The following is a 16647-nucleotide window of genomic DNA, read 5'->3' as shown; positions in this document are numbered from 1 at the left end:
GTTTAAAAGAGAGATTGGAAGAAGGCATAGATTTAAGTAAAGTGAGAAAGAGTCCCAAGAAATCTTAGAGGTGACTGAACAAAGGTGTGGTTGGAGTGTATAGATGTAAGAAACAATGACTAGCAAGTTGATGATGTTTGAGACCTGTTATGAAATTTGATCATGAGAGTTGCATTATTGAGTTTTTGGAGATTTGTATGAGACGGATGATGAGAGTAAGACCCGTGACTGTTTAAATTAGGAAGAGAGTAGAAGGTGTTTGAAGACCCTATTGCAGATACAGAGTGAAAGGTAAAGTGTTGTTATAGTGATAGTTGCAGTATATGTAAGGTGTACAGAAAGTGTAATTGATGGCCCTTCCCATTGAGGTATACATGCTGATTGTTGTTTGGAACGAGAAGCTCCCACGTAAATCCAACATTATAGAAATTATGTTAATTTACGATGTGTGTCGAAATGATGTAGATACCTGATGTGAGGTGAAATTTAGTATGGAGGCGTGTGTGTGTGAGGACGTAGTTCTTTCCCAATCCATAGAATTAATTATTTCAGTTATGTGTGGTGGAGAATAATGATAGTGAGGATGTATTTGTGTGTGACGGGATAAGAAGTTTTATTGGTACCCCTATTTGGCAAATGCATTGTACTGATGTTGAGAACAGGAAATGTTAAAAATGTAGATGATGAAGGTGAAACTTGATGTTGGTAATGGAGGGTCGCTTTGTGGAGTGTGATTGTGTTACCATTAAAATTTGTAGAAGTTCTAAAGAGTCCACTTGTGGAGAGGTTATTAGCTATTGCGAAGTGAAATACAGTGAAGACTAGTAAACAAAGAGACACTTGAACAACCCTTGGTTATTGATAAGATTGTAAAGAAGGTTTATATTGTGTCTGGTTATTTTGTTTGTTGTGGCTTAGTGTAAAAGAATGTACCCTTTGACATGTGCTATGGAGGTAGAAAGGTGTAGGAAGTACAGTCCCTTAACATTTCGAATACAAAGAGACACTTGAACAACCCTTCGTTATTGATAAGATTGTAAAGAAGATTTATATTGTGTCTGGTTATTTTGTTTGTTGTGGCTTAGTGTAAAAGAATGTACCCTTTGACATGTGTTATGGAGGTAGAAAGGTGTAGGAAGTACAGTCCCTTAACATTTCGAATACGAGATGAAATGATATAGTGGAGACATGTAACATGTGAGAGAGTGTGTATGAAGTAGTTGGTATGTGCGTGATGTGGAGGTTTATGAAATTGGAGTAATGTGGTAATTAGAAATGATGATGGTACTGAAGTAGTGATGTTCTAGTTTTCGAAAGAATGGAGTAACCGATGGTGTATGGTTTGAAGTAGAGTTAAAAACCTGAGTAAGGTGAAATTGATGTTAAATTTTGTATACGTGTTATAATACTAGGTTGTAGAATGGTGCAGAGAAGGTAAAGAAAGGTTGTGTCAGTGTAGAGGTTAATGTGTAGATGAGGAAGTAATACAGTACCCCAGAGAAAATGTAAAATAGTTAGGAATGAGGTGTGGTAGTGAAGAGGTGTGATGCAGTGAAGTCAAATTGCTGTGTTTGGTGGTGAATGGTTTGTGAACTACCTGAGTAAGGTGAAGTTGATGTTAAATTTTGTATAGGTGTTATAATACAAGGTTGTAGAATGGTACAGAAAAGGTAAAAAAAGGTTGTGTCAGTGTAGAGGTTAATGTGTAGATGAGGAAATAAAACAGTACCCCAGAGAAAATGTAAAATTGTTAGGAATGAGGTGTGGTAGTGAAGAGGTGTTATGAAGTGAAGTCGAATTGCTGTGTTTGGTGGTGAATGGTTTGTGAACTAATGTTGCCCCTGTACATCCTGCCTACAAGATTTGAGTTTGGACAGTTAGTGATACCGTGATCTAGTAGTGTGTGTGACTTGTTGAAATGATAATCCATAGAGGTGAATATGTATTGTCCGAGAAAGTAAAATATCCTTTGAAGTTGGTAGAGAGATGTACGAATAGAAGACCAATCAAATAATAATTCGCTTTGGATGAGGTAGCGAGGATGAGGGAATTGAAAGCGAGTGTAGAACGTAGAAAAGAGAAAAAATGTATGTTGGTTTGATTGTTATGAAACAAGTTTTGTTCCCCCTGTAGTTTGATCCTGTAATTGGGATAGTTGATAAGGGTTTATAGGTTTATTCTCAAAATATTTGGAATGTAGGTGATGTGTATGAGCTGAAAACACTGAAAAGAGAGTATTTTGCGTGAATGGAGTTTATAGGGTATGAGGTGGAGATTCCCATTGCCCAGGCAATTGTTAATCTTTGGATGTCCCTTGTGTGAGCTGGTAGCATGTTGGAGATATGAATGTAAATGAAAAAGTAGGTATTGGTGCAGTTGACACGCTATATATGGCAGAGTAGGAGGAGACCTGAGTTGAGCAGAAATGTGGATGATTTATAATAATTGTCTGCGAGTTAATCGTAGGTGACCTGTGAAAAGAGGGAAGCCTGACTGAAGGTAGTATATCCAAGAGTAGAGTGAGTGATGATGTGTTGATAAAGGCAATGTGGGTACATTTTTTAAAAGAGAGGTTGGAAGATGGCATAGGTTTAAGTAAAGTGAAAATGAGTGCCAAGAGTTCTTAGAGGTGAATGAACAAAGGTGTGGTTGGAGTGTATAGATGTAAGAAACAATGACTAGCAAGTTGATGATGTTTGAGACCTGTTATGAAATTTGATCATGAGAGTTGCAGTATTGAGTTTTTGGAGTTTTGTATGAGTGAGATGATGAGAGTAAGACCCGTGACTGTTTAAATTAGGAAGAGAGTAGAAGGTGTTTGAAGAACCTATTGCAGACGCAGAGCGAAAAGTAAAGTGTTGTTATAGTGAAAGTTGCAGTATATGTAAGGTGTACAGAAAGTGTAATTGATGACCCTTCCCATTGAGGTATACATGCTGTTTGTTGTTTGGAACGAGAAGTCCCACGTAAATCCAACATTATAGAAATTATGTTAATTTACGATGTGTGTCAAAATGATGTAGATACCTGATGTGAGGTGAAATTTAGGATGGAGGCGTGTGTGTGTGAGGACGTGGCCCTTTCCCAAGCCATAGAATTCATTATTTCAGTTATGTGTGGTGGAGAATAATGATAGTGAGGAAGTATTTATGTGTGACGGGATAGGAAGTATTATTGGTAACCCTATTTGGCAAATGAGTTGTACTGATGTTGAGAACAGGAAATGTTAAAAATGTAGATGATGAAGGTGAAACTTGATGTTGGTAATGGAGTGTCGCTTTTTGGAAAATTTGTAGAAGTTCTAAAGAGTCCACTTGTGGAGCGGTTATTAGCTATTGTGAAGTGAAATACAGTGAAGACTAGTAAATAAAGAGACACTTGAGCGACCCTTGGTTATTGATAAGATTGTAAAGAAGGTTTATATTGTGTCTGGTTATTTTGTTTGTTGTGGCTTAGTGTAAAAGAATTTACCCCTTTGACATGTGTTATGGAGGTAGAAAGGTGTAGGAAGTACAGTCCCTTAATATTTCGATACGAGAGGAAATGATATAGTGGAGACATGTAACGTGTGAGAGAGTGTGTATGAAGTAGTTGGTATGTGCGTGATGTGGAGGTTTATGAAATTGGAGTAATGTGGTAATTAGAAATGATGAAGGTACTGAAGTAGTGATGTTCTAGTTTTCGAAAGAATGGAGTAACCGATGGTGTATGGTTTGAAGTAGAGTTAAAAACGTGAGTAAGGTGAAGTTGATGTTAAGTATTGTAAAGGTGGTATAATACGAGGTTGAGGAATGGTGCAGAGAAGAAAAAAAAAATGTTGTGTCAGTGTAGAGGTTAATGTTTAGATGAGGAAATAAAATAGTACCACAGAGAAAATGTAAAAAAGTTAGGAATGAGGTGTGGTAGTGAAGAGGTATGATGAAGTGAAGTTGAATTGCTGAGTTTGGTGGTGAATGGTTTGTGAACTAATGTTGCCCCTGTATATCCTGCCTACAAGATTTGAGTTTGGACAGTTAGTGATACGGTGATCTAGTAGTGTGTGTGACTTGACGAAATGATAATCCATAGAGGTGAATATGTATTGTCCCAGTGAGTATAATATCCTTTGAAGTTGGTAGAGAGATGTACGAATAGAAGACCAATCAAATAATAATTCACTTTGGATAAGGTAGCGAGGATGAAGGAATTGAAGGCTAGTGTAGAAAGTAGAAAAGAGACAAAATGCATGTTGGTTTGATTGTTATGAAAGAAATTTTGTTCCCCCTGTAGATTGAGCCCCTAAAAATTAGGACAGTTGATAAGGGTTTATAGGTTTATTCACAAAATATTTAGCATGTAGGTGATGTGTATGAGCTGAAAACACTGAAAAGAGAGTATTTTGTGAGAATGGAGTTTATATGGTATGAGGTGGAGATTCCCTTGCCGAGGCAATTGTTAATCCTTGGATGTCCCTTGTGTGAGCTGGTAGCATGTTGGAGATATGAATGTAAATGAAAAAGTAGGTATTGGTGCAGTTGTCACGCTATGTATGGCAGAGTAGGAGGAGACCTGAGTTGAGCAGAAATGTGGATGATTTATAATAATTGTTTGCGAGTTAATCGTAGGTGCCCTGTGAAAAGAGGGAAGCCTGACTGAAGGTAGTATATCCAAGAGTAGAGTGAGTGATGATGTGTTGATAAAGGCAATGTTGGTACAATGTTTAAAAGAGAGATTGGAAGAAGGCATAGGTTTAAGTAAAGTGAGAAAGAGTCCCAAGAGTTCTTAGAGGTGAATGAACAAAGGTGTGGTTGGAGTGTATAGGTGTAAGAGACAATGACTAGCAAGTTGATGATGTTTGAGACCTGTTATGAAATTAGATCATGAGAGTTGCACTATTGAGTTTTTGGAGATTTGTATGAGCCGGATGATGAGAGTAAGACCCGTGACTGTTTAAATTAGGAAGAGAGTAGAAGGTGTTTGAAGAACCTATTGCAGACGCAGAGCGAAAAGTAAAGTGTTGTTATAGTGAAAGTTGCAGTATATGTAAGGTGTACAGAAAGTGTAATTGATGACCCTTCCCATTGAGGTATACATGCTGTTTGTTGTTTGGAACGAGAAGTCCCACGTAAATCCAACATTATAGAAATTATGTTAATTTACGATGTGTGTCAAAATGATGTAGATACCTGATGTGAGGTGAAATTTAGGATGGAGGCGTGTGTGTGTGAGGACGTGGCCCTTTCCCAAGCCATAGAATTCATTATTTCAGTTATGTGTGGTGGAGAATAATGATAGTGAGGAAGTATTTATGTGTGACGGGATAGGAAGTATTATTGGTAACCCTATTTGGCAAATGAGTTGTACTGATGTTGAGAACAGGAAATGTTAAAAATGTAGATGATGAAGGTGAAACTTGATGTTGGTAATGGAGAGTCGCTTTGTGGAAAATTTGTAGAAGTTCTAAAGAGTCCAGTTGTGGAGCGGTTATTAGCTATTGTGAAGTGAAATACAGTGAAGACTAGGAAATAAAATGACACTTGAGCGACCCTTGGTTATTGATAAGATTGTAAAGAAGGTTTATATTGTGTCTGGTTATTTTGTTTGTTGTGGCTTAGTGTAAAAGAATTTACCCCTTTGACATGTGTTATGGAGGTAGGAAGGTGTAGGAAGTACAGTCCCTTAATATTTCGATACGAGAGGAAATGATATAGTGGAGACATGTAACGTGTGATAGAGTGTGTATGAAGTAGTTGGTATGTGCGTGATGTGGAGGTTTATGAAATTGGAGTAATGTGATAATTAGAAATGATGAAGGTACTGAAGTAGTGATGTTCTAGTTTTCGAAAGAATGGAGTAACTGATGGTGTATGGTTTGAAGTAGAGTTAAAAACCTGAGTAAGGTGAAGTTGATGTTAAATTTTGTATAGGTGTGATAATACAAGGTTGGAGAATGGTGCAGAGAAGGTAAAAAAACGTTGTGTCTGTGTAGAGGTTAATGTTTAGATGAGCAAGTAAAACATTACCCCAGAGAAAATGTAAAAAAGTCAGGAATGAGGTGTGGTAGTGAAGAGGTGTGATGAAGTGAAGTCGAAATGCTGAGTTTGGTGATGAATGCTTTGTGAACTAATGTTGCTCCTGTCCGTTCTGCCTACAAGATTAGAGTTTGGACAGTTAGTGATTCGGTGATCTAGTAGTGTCTGTGACTTGACGAAATGATAATCCATAGAGGTGAATATGTATTGTCCCAAAGAGTATAATATCCTTTGAAGTTGGTAGAGAGATGTACGAATAGAAGACCAATAAAATAATAATTCACTTTGGATAAGGTAGCGAGGATGAGGGAATTGAAAGCGAGTGTAGAAAGTAGAAAAGAGACAAAATGCATGTTGGTTTGATTGTTATGAAAGAAATTTTGTTCCTCTGTAGAATGATACCCTAAAAATTAGGATAGTTGATAAGGGTTTATAGGTTTCTTCTCAAAATATTTAGAATGTAGGTGATGTGCATGAGCTGAAAACACTGAAAAGAGGGTATTTTGTGAGAATGGAGTTTATTTGGTATGAGGTGGAGATTCCCTTGCCGAGACAATTGTTAATCCTTGGATGTCCCTTGTGTGAGCTGGTAGCATGTTGGAGATATGAATGTAAATGAAAAAGTAGGTATTGGTGCAGTTGTCACGCTATGTATGGCAGAGTAGGAGGAGACCTGAGTTGAGCAGAAATGTGGATGATTTATAATAATTGTTTGCGAGTTAATCGTAGGTGCCCTGTGAAAAGAGGGAAGCCTGACTGAAGATAGTATATCCAAGAGTAGAGTGAGTGATGATGTGTTGATAAAGGCAATGTGGGTACAATGTTTAAAAGAGAGATTGGAAGAAGGCATAGATTTAAGTAAAGTGAGAAAGAGTCCCAAGAAATCTTAGAGGTGAATGAACAAAGGTGTGGTTGGAGTGTATAGACGTAAGAAACAATGACTAGCAAGTTGATGATGTTTGAGACCTGTTATGAAATTTGATCATGATAGTTGCATTATTGAGTTTTTGGAGATTTGTATGAGCCGGATGATGAGAGTAAGACCCGTGACTGTTTAAATTAGGAAGAGAGTAGAAGGAGTGTGAAGACCCTATTGCAGATACAGAGCGAAAAGTAAAGTGTTGTTATAGTGACAGTTGCAGTATATGTAAGGTGTACAGAAAGTGTAATTGATGGCCCTTCCCATTGATGTATACATGCTGATTGTTGTTTGGAACGAGAAGCTCCCACGTAAATCCAACATTATAGAAATTATGTTAATTTACGATGTGTGTCAAAATGATGTAGGTACCTGATGTGAGGAGAAATTTAGGATGGAGGCATGTGTGTGTGAGGACGTGGCCCTTTCCCAAGCCATAGAATTAATTATTTCAGTTATGTGTGGTGGAGAAAATGATAGTGAGGAAGTATTTAAGTGAGGAAGTATTTATGTGTGACGGGATAAGAAGTATTATTGGTACTCCTATTTGGCAAATGAGTTGTACTGATGTTGAGAACAGGAAAGGTTAAAAATGTAGATGATGAAGGTGAAACTTGATGTTGGTAATGGAGAGTCGCTTTGTGGAGTGTGATTGTGTTACAGTTAAAATTTGTAGACGTTCTAAAGAGTCCACTTGTGGAGCGGTTATTAGCTATTGTGAAGTGAAATACAGTGAAGAGTAGCAAATAAAGAGACACTTGTGGGACCCATGGTTATTGATAAGATTGTAAAGAAGGTTTATATTGTGTCTGGTTATTTTGTTTGTTGTGGCTTAGTGTAAAAGAATTTACCCCTTTGACATGTGTTATGGAGGTAGAAAGGTGTAGGAAGTACAGTCCCTTAATATTTCGAATACGAGAGGAAATGATATAGTGGAGACATGTAACGTGTGAGAGAGTGTGTATGAAGTAGTTGGTATGTGCGTAATGTGGAGGTTTATGAAATTGGAGTAATGTGGTAATTAGAAATGATGAAGGTACTGAAGTAGTGATGTTCTAGTTTTCGAAAGAATGGAGTAACTGATGGTGTATGGTTTGAAGTAGAGTTAAAAACGTGAGTAAGATGAAGTTGATGTTAAATTTTGTATAGGTGTTATATTACAAGGTTGTAGAATGGTGCAGAGAAGGTAAAAAAAGGTTGTGTCAGTGTAGAGGTTAATGTGTAGATGAGGAAATAAAACAGTACCCCAGAGAAAATGTAAAAAAAGTTAGGAATGAGGTGTGGTAGTGAAGAGGTGTGATGAAGTGAAGTCGAATTGCTGTGTTTGGTGGTGAATGGTTTGTGAACTAATTTTGCCCCTGTACATCCTGGCTACAAGATTTGAGTTTGGACAGTTAGTGATACGGTGATCTAGTAGTGTGTGTGACTTGTGGAAATGATAATCCATAGAGGTGAATATGTATTGTCCCAGAGAGTAAAATATCCTTTGAAGTTGGTAGAGAGATGTACGAATAGAAGACCAATCAAATAATATTTCGCCTTGGATGAGGTAACGAGGATGAGGGAATTGAAAGCGAGTGTAGAAAGTAGAAAAGAGACAAAATGCATGTTGGTTTGATTGTTATGAAATAAATTTTGTTCCCCCTGTAGATTGATCCCCTAAAAATTAGGATAGTTGATAAGGGTTTATAGGTTTATTCTCAAAATATTTAGAATGTAGGTGATGTGTATGAGCTGAAAACACTGAAAAGAGAGTATTTTGTGAGAATGGAGTTTATATGGTATAAGGTGGAGATTCCCTTGCCGAGGCAATTGTAAATCCTTGGATGTCCCTTGTGTGAGCTGGTAGCATGTTGGAGATATGAATGTAAATGAAAAAGTAGGTATTGGTGCAGTTGTCACGCTATGTATGGCAGAGTAGGAGGAGACCTGAGTTGAGCAGAAATGTGGATGATTTATAATAATTGTTTGCGAGTTAATCGTAGGTGCCCTGTGAAAAGAGGGAAGCCAGACTGAAGATAGTATATCCAAGAGTAGACTGAGTTATGATGTGTTGATAAAGGCAATGTGGGTACAATGTTTAAAAGAGAGATTGGAAGAAGGCATAGATTTAAGTAAAGTGAGAAAGAGTCCCAAGAAATCTTAGAGGTGACTGAACAAAGGTGTGGTTGGAGTGTATAGATGTAAGACACAATGACTAGCAAGTTGATGATGTTTGAGACCTGTTATGAAATTTGATCATGAGAGTTGCATTATTGAGTTTTTGGAGATTTGTATGAGCCGGATGATGAGAGTAAGACCCGTGACTGTTTAAATTAGGAAGAGAGTAACAGGTGTTTGAAGACCCTATTGCAGATACAGAGTGAAAAGTAAAGTGTTGTTATAGTGACAGTTGCAGTATATGTAGGGTGTACAGAAAGTGTAATTGATGGCCCTCCCCATTGAGGTATACATTCTGATTGTTGTTTGGAACGAGAAGCTCCCACGTTAATCCAACATTATAGAAATTATGTTAATTTACGATGTGTGTCGAAATGATGTAGATACCTGATGTGAGGTGAAATTTAGGATGGAGGCGTGTGTGTGTGTGTGTGAGGACGTAGTTCTTCCCCAATCCATAGAATTAATTATTTCAGTTATGTGTGGTGGGGAATAATGATAGTGAGGATGTATTTGTGTGTGACGGGATAAGAAGTTTTATTGGTACCCGTATTTGGCAAATGCGTTGTACTGATATTGAGAACAGGAAATGTTAAAAATGTAGATGATGAAGGTGAAACTTGATGTTGGTAATGGAGGGTCGCTTTGTGGAGTGTGATTGTGTTACCATTAAAATTTGTAGAAGTTCTAAAGAGTCCACTTGTGGAGAGGTTATTAGCTATTGTGAAGTGAAATACAGTGAAGACTAGTAAATAAAGAGACACTTGAGCGACCCTTGGTTATTGATAAGATTGTAAAGAAGGTTTATATTGTGTCTGATTATTTTGTTTGTTGTGGCTTAGTGTAAAAGAATGTACCCTTTGACATGTGTTATGGAGGTAGAAAGGTGTAGGAAGTACAGTCCCTTAACATTTCGAATACGAGAGGAAATGATATAGTGGAGACATGTAACTTGTGAGAGAGTGTGTATGAAGTAGTTGTTATGTGCGTGATGTGGAGGTTTATGAAATTGGAGTAATGTGGTAATTAGAAATGATGATGGTACTGAAGTAGTGATGTTCTAGTTTTCAAAAGAATGGAGTAACCGATGGTGTATGGTTTGAAGTAGAGTTAAAAACGTGAGTAAGGTGATGTTGACGTTAAATTTTGTATAGGTGTTGCAATACAAGGTTGGAGAATGGTGCAGAGAAGGTAAAAAAAGGTTGTGTCTGTGTAGAGGTTAATGTTTAGATGAGGAAATAAAACATTACCCCAGAGAAAATGTAAAAAATTTAGGAATGAGGTGTGGTAGTGAAGAGGTGTGATGAAGTGAAGTCGAATTGCTGAGTTTGATGGTGAATGGTTTGTGAACTAATGTTGCCCCTGTCCGTCCTGCCTACAAGATTAGAGTTTGGACAGTTAGTGATACGGTGATCTAGTAGTGTGTGTGACTCGACGAAATGATAATCCATTGAGGTGAATATGTATTGTCCCAGAGAGTATAATATCCTTTGAAGTTGGTAGAGAGATGTACGAATAGAAGACCAATCAAATAATAATTCACTTTGGATAAGGTAGCGAGGATGTGGGAATTGAAGGCTAGTGTAGAAAGTAGAAAAGAGACAAAAGCATGTTGGTTTGATTGTTATGAAAGAAATTTTGTTCCCCCTGTAGAATGATCCCCTAAAAATTAGGATAGTTGATAAGGGTTTATAGGTTTATTCTCAAAATATTTAGAATGTAGGTGATGTGTATGAGCTGAAAACACTGAAAAGAGAGTATTTTGTGAGAATGGAGTTTATATGGTATGAGGTGGAGATTCCCTTGCCGAGGCAATTGTTAATCCTTGGATGTTCCTTGTGTGAGCTAGTAGCATGTTGGAGATATGAATGTAAATGAAAAAGTAGGTATTGGTGCAGTTGTCACGCTATGTATGGCAGAGTAGGAGGAGACGTAGGTTGAGCAGAAATGTGGATGATTTATAATAATTGTTTGCGAGTTAATCGTAGGTGCCCTGTGAAAAGAGGGAAGCCTGACTGAAGATAGTATATCCAAGAGTAGAGTGAGTGATGATGTGTTGATAAAGGCAATGTGGGTACAATGTTTAAAAGAGAGATTGGAAGAAGGCATAGATTTAAGTAAAGTGAGAAAGAGTCCCAAGAAATCTTAGAGGTGACTGAACAAAGGTGTGGTTGGAGTGTATAGATGTAAGAAACAATGACTAGCAAGTTGATGATGTTTGAGACCTGTTATGAAATTTGATCATGAGAGTTGCATTATTGAGTTTTTGGAGATTTGTATGAGACGGATGATGAGAGTAAGACCCGTGACTGATTAAATTAGGAAGAGAGTAGAAGGTGTTTGAAGACCCTATTGCAGATACAGAGTGAAAGGTAAAGTGTTGTTATAGTGATAGTTGCAGTATATGTAAGGTGTACAGAAAGTGTAATTGATGGCCCTTCCCATTGAGGTATACATGCTGACTGTTGTTTGGAACGAGAAGCTCCCACGTAAATCCAACATTATAGAAATTATGTTAATTTACGATGTGTGTCGAAATGGTGTAGATACCTGATGTGAGGTGAAATTTAGTATGGAGGCGTGTGTGTGTGAGGACGTAGTTCTTTCCCAATCCATAGAATTAATTATTTCAGTTATGTGTGGTGGAGAATAATGATAGTGAGGATGTATTTGTGTGTGACGGGATAAGAAGTTTTATTGGTACCCCTATTTGGCAAATGCATTGTACTGATGTTGAGAACAGGAAATGTTAAAAATGTAGATGATGAAGGTGAAACTTGATGTTGGTAATGGAGGGTCGCTTTGTGGAGTGTGATTGTGTTACCATTAAAATTTGTAGAAGTTCTAAAGAGTCCACTTGTGGAGAGGTTATTAGCTATTGCGAAGTGAAATACAGTGAAGACTAGTAAACAAAGAGACACTTGAACAACCCTTGGTTATTGATGAGATTGTAAAGAAGGTTTATATTGTGTCTGGTTATTTAGTTTGTTGTGGCTTAGTGTAAAAGAATGTACCCTTTGACATGTGCTATGGAGGTAGAAAGGTGTAGGAAGTACAGTCCCTTAACATTTCGAATACAAAGAGACACTTGAACAACCCTTCGTTATTGATAAGATTGTAAAGAAGATTTATATTGTGTCTGGTTATTTTGTTTGTTGTGGCTTAGTGTAAAAGAATGTACCCTTTGACATGTGTTATGGAGGTAGAAAGGTGTAGGAAGTACAGTCCCTTAACATTTCGAATACGAGATGAAATGATATAGTGGAGACATGTAACATGTGAGAGAGTGTGTATGAAGTAGTTGGTATGTGCGTGATGTGGAGGTTTATGAAATTGGAGTAATGTGGTAATTAGAAATGATGATGGTACTGAAGTAGTGATGTTCTAGTTTTCGAAAGAATGGAGTAACCGATGGTGTATGGTTTGAAGTAGAGTTAAAAACCTGAGTAAGGTGAAATTGATGTTAAATTTTGTATACGTGTTATAATACTAGGTTGTAGAATGGTGCAGAGAAGGTAAAGAAAGGTTGTGTCAGTGTAGAGGTTAATGTGTAGATGAGGAAGTAATACAGTACCCCAGAGAAAATGTAAAATAGTTAGGAATGAGGTGTGGTAGTGAAGAGGTGTGATGCAGTGAAGTCAAATTGCTGTGTTTGGTGGTGAATGGTTTGTGAACTACCTGAGTAAGGTGAAGTTGATGTTAAATTTTGTATAGGTGTTATAATACAAGGTTGTAGAATGGTACAGAAAAGGTAAAAAAAGGTTGTGTCAGTGTAGAGGTTAATGTGTAGATGAGGAAATAAAACAGTACCCCAGAGAAAATGTAAAATTGTTAGGAATGAGGTGTGGTAGTGAAGAGGTGTTATGAAGTGAAGTCGAATTGCTGTGTTTGGTGGTGAATGGTTTGTGAACTAATGTTGCCCCTGTACATCCTCCCTACAAGATTTGAGTTTGGACAGTTAGTGATACCGTGATCTAGTAGTGTGTGTGACTTGTTGAAATGATAATCCATAGAGGTGAATATGTATTGTCCGAGAGAGTAAAATATCCTTTGAAGTTGGTAGAGAGATGTACGAATAGAAGACCAATCAAATAATAATTCGCTTTGGATGAGGTAGCGAGGATGAGGGATTTGAAAGCGAGTGTAGAACGTAGAAAAGAGAAAAAATGTATGTTGGTTTGATTGTTATGAAACAAGTTTTGTTCCCCCTGTAGTTTGATCCTGTAATTGGGATAGTTGATAAGGGTTTATAGGTTTATTCTCAAAATATTTGGAATGTAGGTGATGTGTATGAGCTGAAAACACTGAAAAGAGAGTATTTTGCGTGAATGGAGTTTATAGGGTATGAGGTGGAGATTCTCATTGCCCAGGCAATTGTTAATCCTTGGATGTCCCTTGTGTGAGCTGGTAGCATGTTGTAGATATGAATGTAAATGAAAAAGTAGGTATTGGTGCAGTTGACACGCTATATATGGCAGAGTAGGAGGAGACCTGAGTTGAGCAGAAATGTGGATGATTTATAATAATTGTCTGCGAGTTAATCGTAGGTGCCCTGTGAAAAGAGGGAAGCCTGACTGAAGGTAGTATATCCAAGAGTAGAGTGAGTGATGATGTGTTGATAAAGGCAATGTGGGTACATTTTTTAAAAGAGAGGTTGGAAGATGGCATAGGTTTAAGTAAAGTGAAAATGAGTGCCAAGAGTTCTTAGAGGTGAATGAACAAAGGTGTGGTTGGAGTGTATAGATGTAAGAAACAATGACTAGCAAGTTGATGATGTTTGAGACCTGTTATGAAATTTGATCATGAGAGTTGCAGTATTGAGTTTTTGGAGTTTTGTATGAGTGAGATGATGAGAGTAAGACCCGTGACTGTTTAAATTCGGAAGAGAGTAGAAGGTGTTTGAAGAACCTATTGCAGACGCAGAGCGAAAAGTAAAGTGTTGTTATAGTGAAAGTTGCAGTATATGTAAGGTGTACAGAAAGTGTAATTGATGACCCTTCCCATTGAGGTATACATGCTGTTTGTTGTTTGGAACGAGAAGTCCCACGTAAATCCAACATTATAGAAATTATGTTAATTTACGATGTGTGTCAAAATGATGTAGATACCTGATGTGAGGTGAAATTTAGGATGGAGGCGTGTGTGTGTGAGGACGTGGCCCTTTCCCAAGCCATAGAATTCATTATTTCAGTTATGTGTGGTGGAGAATAATGATAGTGAGGAAGTATTTATGTGTGACGGGATAGGAAGTATTATTGGTAACCCTATTTGGCAAATGAGTTGTACTGATGTTGAGAACAGGAAATGTTAAAAATGTAGATGATGAAGGTGAAACTTGATGTTGGTAATGGAGTGTCGCTTTGTGGAAAATTTGTAGAAGTTCTAAAGAGTCCACTTGTGGAGCGGTTATTAGCTATTGTGAAGTGAAATACAGTGAAGACTAGTAAATAAAGAGACACTTGAGCGACCCTTGGTTATTGATAAGATTGTAAAGAAGGTTTATATTGTGTCTGGTTATTTTGTTTGTTGTGGCTTAGTGTAAAAGAATTTACCCCTTTGACATGTGTTATGGAGGTAGAAAGGTGTAGGAAGTACAGTCCCTTAATATTTCGATACGAGAGGAAATGATATAGTGGAGACATGTAACGTGTGAGAGAGTGTGTATGAAGTAGTTGGTATGTGCGTGATGTGGAGGTTTATGAAATTGGAGTAATGTGGTAATTAGAAATGATGAAGGTACTGAAGTAGTGATGTTCTAGTTTTCGAAAGAATGGAGTAACCGATGGTGTATGGTTTGAAGTAGAGTTAAAAACGTGAGTAAGGTGAAGTTGATGTTAAGTATTGTAAAGGTGGTATAATACGAGGTTGAGGAATGGTGCAGAGAAGAAAAAAAAAAATGTTGTGTCAGTGTAGAGGTTAATGTTTAGATGAGGAAATAAAATAGTACCACAGAGAAAATGTAAAAAAGTTAGGAATGAGGTGTGGTAGTGAAGAGGTATGATGAAGTGAAGTTGAATTGCTGAGTTTGGTGGTGAATGGTTTGTGAACTAATGTTGCCCCTGTATATCCTGCCTACAAGATTTGAGTTTGGACAGTTAGTGATACGGTGATCTAGTAGTGTGTGTGACTTGACGAAATGATAATCCATAGAGGTGAATATGTATTGTCCCAGTGAGTATAATATCCTTTGAAGTTGGTAGAGAGATGTACGAATAGAAGACCAATCAAATAATAATTCACTTTGGATAAGGTAGCGAGGATGAAGGAATTGAAGGCTAGTGTAGAAAGTAGAAAAGAGACAAAATGCATGTTGGTTTGATTGTTATGAAAGAAATTTTGTTCCCCCTGTAGATTGAGCCCCTAAAAATTAGGACAGTTGATAAGGGTTTATAGGTTTATTCACAAAATATTTAGCATGTAGGTGATGTGTATGAGCTGAAAACACTGAAAAGAGAGTATTTTGTGAGAATGGAGTTTATATGGTATGAGGTGGAGATTCCCTTGCCGAGGCAATTGTTAATCCTTGGATGTCCCTTGTGTGAGCTGGTAGCATGTTGGAGATATGAATGTAAATGAAAAAGTAGGTATTGGTGCAGTTGTCACGCTATGTATGGCAGAGTAGGAGGAGACCTGAGTTGAGCAGAAATGTGGATGATTTATAATAATTGTTTGCGAGTTAATCGTAGGTGCCCTGTGAAAAGAGGGAAGCCTGACTGAAGGTAGTATATCCAAGAGTAGAGTGAGTGATGATGTGTTGATAAAGGCAATGTTGGTACAATGTTTAAAAGAGAGATTGGAAGAAGGCATAGGTTTAAGTAAAGTGAGAAAGAGTCCCAAGAGTTCTTAGAGGTGAATGAACAAAGGTGTGGTTGGAGTGTATAGGTGTAAGAGACAATGACTAGCAAGTTGATGATGTTTGAGACCTGTTATGAAATTAGATCATGAGAGTTGCACTATTGAGTTTTTGGAGATTTGTATGAGCCGGATGATGAGAGTAAGACCCGTGACTGTTTAAATTAGGAAGAGAGTAGAAGGTGTTTGAAGAACCTATTGCAGACGCAGAGCGAAAAGTAAAGTGTTGTTATAGTGAAAGTTGCAGTATATGTAAGGTGTACAGAAAGTGTAATTGATGACCCTTCCCATTGAGGTATACATGCTGTTTGTTGTTTGGAACGAGAAGTCCCACGTAAATCCAACATTATAGAAATTATGTTAATTTACGATGTGTGTCAAAATGATGTAGATACCTGATGTGAGGTGAAATTTAGGATGGAGGCGTGTGTGTGTGAGGACGTGGCCCTTTCCCAAGCCATAGAATTCATTATTTCAGTTATGTGTGGTGGAGAATAATGATAGTGAGGAAGTATTTATGTGTGACGGGATAGGAAGTATTATTGGTAACCCTATTTGGCAAATGAGTTGTACTGATGTTGAGAACAGGAAATGTTAAAAATGTAGATGATGAAGGTGAAACTTGATGTTGGTAATGGAGAGTCGCTTTGTGGAAAATTTGTAGAAGTTCTAAAGAGTCCAGTTGTGGAGCGGTTATTAGCTATT

At 37.5% G+C, this 16647-nt stretch overlaps 1 long non-coding RNA gene across 1 annotated transcript in view; it reads left to right on the top strand.

Annotated features, from left to right (window-relative positions):
- The window catches only part of LOC126466630 (uncharacterized), a 94153-nt gene that overhangs the window by 37280 nt on the left and 40226 nt on the right, over positions 1-16647 (top strand). Inside the window, exon 7 of the long non-coding RNA XR_007585985.1 lies at positions 331-14912. This is a non-coding gene — a long non-coding RNA (uncharacterized LOC126466630). The remainder of the gene's footprint in view (positions 1-330; positions 14913-16647) is intronic.

The sequence above is a fragment of the Schistocerca serialis genome, chromosome 1, assembly GCF_023864345.2.
Source record: "Schistocerca serialis cubense isolate TAMUIC-IGC-003099 chromosome 1, iqSchSeri2.2, whole genome shotgun sequence".
Taxonomy (NCBI): Eukaryota; Metazoa; Arthropoda; class Insecta; order Orthoptera; family Acrididae; genus Schistocerca; species Schistocerca serialis.
The sequence above is the reverse complement of the archived record's forward strand: the minus strand, read 5'-3'. Positions and strand labels throughout refer to the sequence as shown.